Here is an 8,296-nt window from a genome sequence, read left to right on the forward strand (position 1 = left end):
ATCTATTATTTATTTATTCATTTGTCCAATACACAAATACATAGGAAGAAAAATAGACATGTGGTAATATATATAAGGGTAAAAGTGAACTTAGAGGAGAGGATATATGAAAGGAAGAGAATATATATGATAGGTGAGAAAGGAAAGACAATTGGACAGGGGATGAAAGGCACACCAGTGCACTTATGCACGTCCCTTACTGGCCTCTTAGGAACCTGGAGAGGTCAATCGTGGAGAGTCTAAGGGAGAAATGTTGGGGGTTAGGGGTTGACACTATGGAGTCTGGTAATGAGTTCCACGCTTCGATAACTCGATTGTTGAAATCATATTTTTTACAGTCAAGTTTGCAGCAGTTCGTATTGAGTTTGAATCTGTTGCGTGCTCTTGTGTTGTTGCGGTTGAAGCTGAAGTAGTCATTGACCGGTAGGACGTTGCAGCATATGATCTTGTGGGCAATACTCAAATCGTGTTTTAGGCGTCGTAGTTCTAGGCTTTCTAGGCCCAGGATGGGTTCTATTGAGTGTTCCCCCTTTTTTTTTCTTTTGAGCAGTGTATTTAAGTAGGGTTGGACAAGCCAAGAGCTGTGAAGCCCATGTGCCTGCAAACATGTCTGGAGCCAATTCTGATGGTCCTTTATTGTTATGCAGATCGATTTGGCCTTTTCTTAATGATTGTGCTGATTGGGGGGGGGGGGGGGGGGGTTGTCACTGTAGCAGGAAATTTGGGAGGAAAAAAAGAACTTTGGGGAAGAGAGAGCCAGCCAAGGCAAGGGGTGTCCTATTGTCCTTATTATCCTTTCTATCACTACGTTCTACTTATGTTAATATGTACTATAATGCTATGTACTTGTTTGACAAATAAATAAATAAAATAAAAATTCAGAAACCTTTTCCTCTTCCCCTCGCCCAATATATATGCCTCCCCCCTTCCCAGGAGTAGAAGCTAAGAGCTGTCCCAGATGTCAGGCCCAGCCAGGAGATATAGACCCATCTATGTCGCCAGGCTTAGGGCAGCTAGATCATGCCTCCTACTTATCTGACCATTAAATGTTATGTGTGGATGTGATTGAATAAACTGACTGTTTTTTATATAATGGGATTTTAATTTACTGTTTTTAACTATTAGATTTGTATACATATTGTTTGTATTCATGTTGTGACCCGCTCCTGGTCCTCGGAGAGGGGCGGCATACAAGTCTAATTAATAATAATAATAATAATAATAATAATAAAGCGGACCAGAAAAATTTGATCTACAGGAAGCCTAGAAGTTCACATTGGCTCTGATAAAAGAATCTTGCAGATCAGGTTTTGCTGAATAAATTTCCTCCTCCACCTCCTCCTTCTTCCCATTCTTCTCTTTCTTTTCTTCTCTTCCGAGTAGATGCAGAAGCAAAAAAGCACCAATATCTCTCTCGTGCGTGCATCCTCTTGTGAAATTTTACTTCACAAGACATGCACAGAAGCCAAGCATAGCTCCATTTCTGCAACCATAGCTCCATTTCTGCTACTACTGCACCATCCCCACCCGTCCAGGTAGTAACATAATACTGCTTATGACTGTTTTTAATCATTATAAAAGGTTCTACATTTAGGCAAGAAAAACAAAATGCACAGGAACAGTAATATGGCGGGACCCAGGGGAAGAGCCTTCTCTGTGGTGGCCCCGGCCCTCTGGAACCAGCTCCCCCCGGAGATCAGAATTGCCCCCGCCCTCCTTGCCTTTCGTAACCTCCTTAAAACCCACCTCTGTCGTCAGGCATGGGGGAATTGAGATATCCCCTTTCCCCTAGGTCTATACAATTTATGCATGGTATGTTGTGTGTACGCTTTGCTTTTTTAATAAGGGGTTTTTAGTTACTTAAATATTAGATTTGTCATTCATTGTTTTGTTATTGCTGTGAGCCGCCCCAAGTCTATTGAGAGGAGCGGCATACAAATCTAAATAAATAAATAAATAAATATGTGGTACATTGCTCAACAGCAGCAACTGTGAGAGTCCTAGTGGACAACCATTTAAATATGAGCCAGCCATGTGCAACAGCCATCAAAAAAGCCAACACAGTTCTAGGCTGCATTAACAGAGGGATAGAATCAAGATCACGTGAAGGGTTAATACCACTTTATAAGGGCTTGGTGAGGCCACATTTGGAATACGGCATTCAGCGGCCAATAAGGTCCCACAGAGTTGGCCTTCTCTGGGTCCCGTCGACTAAACAATGTCGTTTGGCGGGCCCCAGGGAAAGAGCCTTCTCTGTGGTGGCCCCGGCCCTCGGGAACCAACTCCCCCCCGGAGATTAGAACTGCCCCCACCCTCCCTGTCTTTCGTAAACTACTCAAGACTCATTTATGCCGCCAGGCATGGGGGAGTTGAGATATTCCTTCCCCTTAGGCCATTACAAGTTATGTATGGTATGTTTGTGTGTATGTTTCCTTTTATTATAAGGGTTTTTAGTTGTTTTATTAATTGGATTGCTACATGCTGTTTTTTATCATTGTTGTTAGCCACCCCGAGTCTGCGGAGAGGGGTGGCATACAAATCCAATAAATAAATAAATAAAAATAAAAAATGCTGATTTTATTTATTTTTTATTCTAATCCCCAAACAATACCTTCACTCTCAAGTTATTTTTTTTAGGACTACTTGCAAATAAAATAATAAATAAAATATTTATTTTATTTAATAAATATAATAAATAAATAAAATATTTATAGCACTCTATAAATAAGAAATAAGAACTATATAAATTGTTTTTCTTCTGCAGTGCTGAGAAAACTTGGAAGTCAGTGCTTTCTTTTCCCTTCTTTCTTTGCTCCGCACTTTCTCTAATCCTCTTTCTCAGCATATATCATTTATACTAGGACGGTATCGATGCAAGTTTTGCAAAGTAAACCAATAAATAAATGCATTATATTTTGCATTTCTTAACTGCCCAGTGACCATCCCTTTCAGAGAGGGAGAGCGGGGTGGTGGGTACGATATCATTATTTATAATCCCAATCAAATTACGATTCAGCATTTGCTGAAGTTTTATCAAATGTATTTATAATTTTAATGGCTTGAGGATCGAAGTGGGTTGGGTGGCTTTCATCTGCCATGTGTTGCAAAGGACCACCAGGCATGGCACACTTGATGCTCAGCCCATCCCCAGCGCCCAGCGATGCCCCCTCGGCCAATCTGGCGATGTTTTCCAAGCATCCAAACCAGCTGGCACAAAAGCAGGAAAAGCCAGCGAGAATGCCCGGCTGATGTTGCCAAAGCGACTGGGAGCTTCCTGGGGCAGGGAAGGCTCCGATTGGCTGCCCGGCCTGACTGAAAACATCCCAGAACAGGTGAGCAGCTCATTGGTCGCCCGGGTGACAGCAAGGAGGGAAGGGCAGAAAGCGCTTTGGATTGGCTGGCCGGCTGAGTGATGGGTTGCCCTGGCGCCTCATCCTGCAAGGAGGCAGTTTCCGTGGCAACAGGAGTTGTAAAGGAAAGGGAGTGGGGCCTAGGCAGGCCTGGGTGAAAGGGGAGAGATGCCTTTAGAGATGGGTTGCAAAAAAAAAAAAAAATTAAATTAAAATTACAATCCCTGCCTCTCAGCTGGATCATCAGGCCACCAGCTGGGCCCCTGATTTCATAAGAGGCTTTGCTTCTGAATATGTGTGCATGTGTATAATACACACACAATATACTCTATATGTGTGTTTGTATTTGTGTATACTATATAAATATACACGTTCATGTCTGTATAATATTATATACTGTATATATATGGAGAGAGACAGAGAGAGAGACATTATATGTTTGTGAGTGCGTATATATATATATACGTGTGTGTAATACACGCACACATGTATACACATACTATACACAGTGTATAGTATGTACACACACACACCTACATACATACACATACACATACAGGTATATTTATATACAGAGAGTATATTATGTATACTGTATTATTATTATTATTATTATTATTAATATTATTATTATTATTATTATTATTATTATTATTATCTGAAATTAGTTGGGGGAAAGATCAAAAGCAACATGAGAAAATATTATTTTACTGAAAGAGTAGTAGATCCGTGGAACAAACTTCCAGCAGACGTGGTTGGTAAATCCACAGTAACTGAATTTAAACATGCCTGGGATAAACATAGATCCATCCTAAGATAAAATACAGGAAATAGTATAAGGGCAGACTAGATGGACCATGAGGTCTTTTTCTGCCGTCAGTCTTCTAGGTTTCTAGCTTTCTATTATTGTTATTATTTTTATTGTTATTATTATTATTATTATTATTATTATTATTATTATTATTTTATTTGACTTCTATGCCGCCCAATCCGAAGGACTCAGGGCAGCTTACAACAATATAAAAATACAATAAAAAGAAGTCAAATATAAATTTAAACAATAATCCCAGTTAAAACCCACAACTCAACAATCCAATCAACACATACATGTATATGTACACACATGTACATGGGCATATAGTACATGTACATGTATATAAAGTATATTTATTTATATAAATCAGAACACTTTTGCAGATGAACAAATTAATAACAGCTTTTAAAAATAATTTCTGTTTTTTCTTTATTTCTTCTGCTGGCACCCAGAACAAATAGTTCACAAATATAAGCGAGGAATAAGCAAGGATTCAGATCTGCCGAAAAGCCACAATTGAAATAAGCCAGGATTTGAAAACCATCCTTCATTTCAAATGCTGGATTGGTAACGGACAAAAAACCTTAAATAAATCATAATTTGGAAGAATTCAGTCTTCATTCTAATCCAAAGATAGCTTCCACTTAGTATTGTGTGTGTATGTGTGTGTGTGTGAATAACAGATATAATAAAACATATTTTATATATAAATATATATAAGATAACCAGAAATAACTTTATTAGTGATAAGAAAAATTAAAAATGAATTACATTTAATAATTTCATAGTAAATATATGCATATCTATTTTTTCCCTTTTGGATGTTTAATTATCCTCACTTTGCCATTGTAAACCATTTTCACCCTAATTGAATCTTTCAGTTTGATGTTCATTTTCCTACGTTGCTTTTACTTATCGCTCCTATTCCGTTGCACGTCGCCCAGAGCTCCGCTTCGAAGGAGGCGGGTGGCTCAATAATAGGAAACATAAATAAATGAAATAAATAAATAAAACCCTCAGCTTCTCCCAGCCTTGCACAAAGGTGGAAAGGAGGGGAGAAATCTTCCTTTTGCTGTCTGCTCAGCGCCTTCCGAACGCTCCCTGGCTGCAGATTAAGAAAGAGGAAGGCTGGAAAAAGCCACATTGGCTGGTGGATGTTGGAGAATCTTTTGGCTCTGGACAGCGAAAGACTGGAAATAAAATAATTTTCCTCACCAAGATTGTCCTGTCAAAATTAAGGGATTGACATGAAAAAAAATACCAGGAGGAAAGGTTTTTTATAGGTTGCCTGAGGAAAAGATAAACCATAGAAACTGTTCTGCCAGGCTCTCTGGTAGGATATTCTGGTCCAAAGCCCTTCATGGCATCGGACCAGAATATCTCCAAGACCGCCTTCTGCCGCACGAATCCCAGCGACCGATTAGGTCCCACAGAGTTGGCCTTCTCCGGGTCCCGTCAACTAAACAATGTCGGTCGGCGGGCCCCAGGGGAAGAGCCTTCTCTGTGGCGGCCCCGACTCTCTGGAACCAACTCTCCCCAGAGATTAGAACTGCCCCTACTCTCCTTGCCTTTCGTAAGCTCCTTAAAGCCCACCTTTGTCGTCAGGCATGGGGGAACTGAGACATCTCCCCCGGGCCTATACAATTTATGCATGGTATGTTTGTATGTATGTTTGCTTAGTAAATGGAGTTTTTAAAATATTTTAAACTATAATTTAGATTTGTCATGAATTGTTTTATGTTGTTGTGAGCCGCCCTGAGTCTGCGGAGAGGGGCGGCATACAAATCTAAATAATAAAATAATAAATAAATAAATAAAGCCTCCCGGAAATTCAAGGGTACAAATTTCAGACACACACACACACCTTTGAAAATTCAAAACAATGTTCTTTATCCTAAAATTCAAAATAAACTAAGCACTCTTTTTGTATTGCAAAGAACACTCCCAAAACAACCAGGTAGACTGTGCAATTTCCCTTAAGCAGTCATTAAGTACTTAGCTAGCAGCTGTGAAGAAATTTCACACCCCTTCTTCTTCCAAGGAAGTGAGACACACACACACAAACACACTCATTGCTCTGCTTTGTTTTCAAAGGCTTGAAAAATCAACAAAGTCCAGAAACCAGCAACACAGGATTCCTGACGAACTGCGACCAGATACTCTTCCACAAAGGCCAAACCCACACGCTGCTATTTATAGCAGCAGCCCTAATTACTGGAGCCCCACCCAAACACAGGTGGCCGCTCTTATCTCCTGTAAGATGTCCTTACTTGGTCTCTTCTACGCATAATTCTGCGTTTGCGTGGGTCCAAAACGTCTTCATCCGAATCAATGGAAGATAAGGAAGATTGACTGCCTGGGCTGTGTGCCAAGCCCCCCTCTGCCGAGTCACTCCCACCTTCTTCTTCGTCTGAGGAAACTAAACTCTGAACTGATTCTGTCGGCAATAACACAGGCCTGTGACATGTTGAAGTTTCCCTGCATTCATCTCCACATTCCCTGGGGCAGGAGTTTGGCCAGAGCCAACCACAACAGAAACATAGAAGATTGACGTCAGAAAAAGACCTCCTGGTCCATCTAGTCTGCCCTTATACTATTTCCTGTATTTTATCTTAGGATGGATCTATGTTTATCACCAGGCATCTTTAAATCCAGTTTCCTGTGGATTGACCAACCACTCTGCTGGAAGTTTGTTCAAGCATCTACTACTCTTTCAGTCAAATCATATTTTCTCATGTTGCTTCTGATCTTTCCCCCAACTAACTTCAGATTGTGCCCCCTTGTTCTTGTCTTCACTTTCCTATTAAAACACTCCCTCCTGAACCTTATTTAACTCTTTCACATATTTAAATGTTTCGATCGTGTCCCCCTTTCCTTTCCGTCCTCCAGACTATACAGATGGAGTTCATGAAGTCTTTCCTGATCAGTTTTATGCTTAAGACCTTCCACCATTCTTGTAGCCCGTCTTTGGACCCGTTCAACTTTGTCAATATCTTTTTGTAGGTTAAGTCTCCAGAACTGAACACAGTATTCGAAATGTGGTGTAATAAAATCTCCTTTGACTTGCACTTCTGTGTGTCGTTGTTGTGTTCTAGACCAGTGATCCCAACCTTGGCAACTTGAAGACATCTGGACTTCAACTCCCAGAATTCCCCAGCCAGCATTTGCTGGCTGGGGAATTCTGGGAGTTGAAGTCCAAATATCTTCAAGTTGCCAAGGTTGGGAAACACTGTTCTAGACAACAGTGCGCCCGTATTTGCCATCAGTGGAAGGGCTTGCCTTCAGAGGTTGTGGGGGCTCCATCATTGGGGGTTTCCAAAGAAGAGATACGACAAACACTTGTTTGAAAATTCTAGAATATAGCTCACCTGGTGTGGAATGCACACTGCATATCAGATATTAATACAATCGAAGGAGTCCAGAAATACTTCACAAGAAGAGTCCTTCACTCCTCCTCACGTAACAAATTACCCTACTCCCCCAGACTTCAAATACTAAATCTAGAAGGTTTACAACTACGTCGTCTCTGAACTGATTTAACTGTTGTTCATAAAATCATACATCATAATGTACTCCCTGTCAGTGACTAACTTCACCTTTAACAACAACAACAACACAAGAGCACGTAATAGATACGAACTGAATGTAAATCGCTCCAAACGTGACTGCAGAAAATACGATTTCGGCAATAGAGTGGCCACTGCCTGGAACTCATTACCTGACTCTGTTGTTGCTTCCCCCAACCCCAAAATCTTCAATCTTACATTATCTACAATTGACCTCTCCCCTTTTCTAAGAGGTCTGTAAGGGGCGTGCATAAGTGCACTTATGTACGAATGCCCCTGTCCTACTGTCTTATTTTCCTTTCTATTACTACTTTCTATTTATGTTATTTATTTATTTATTTATTTATTTATTTATTTATTTATTTATTTATTTATTTATTTATTTATTGGATTTGTATGACGCCCCTCTCCAGAGACTCGGGGCGGCTAACAGCGACAATAAAACAGTGTACAATAGTAATTTGGTATTGATGATTAAAAATCAATTAATATAAAACCAAACATACATACATACATACCATGCATAGAATTGTAAAGCCTAGGCGGGGAAAGAGGATCTCAATTCC

The sequence above is a fragment of the Erythrolamprus reginae genome, chromosome 3 (genome assembly GCF_031021105.1).
Source record: "Erythrolamprus reginae isolate rEryReg1 chromosome 3, rEryReg1.hap1, whole genome shotgun sequence".
NCBI classification, from domain to species: Eukaryota; Metazoa; Chordata; class Lepidosauria; order Squamata; family Dipsadidae; genus Erythrolamprus; species Erythrolamprus reginae.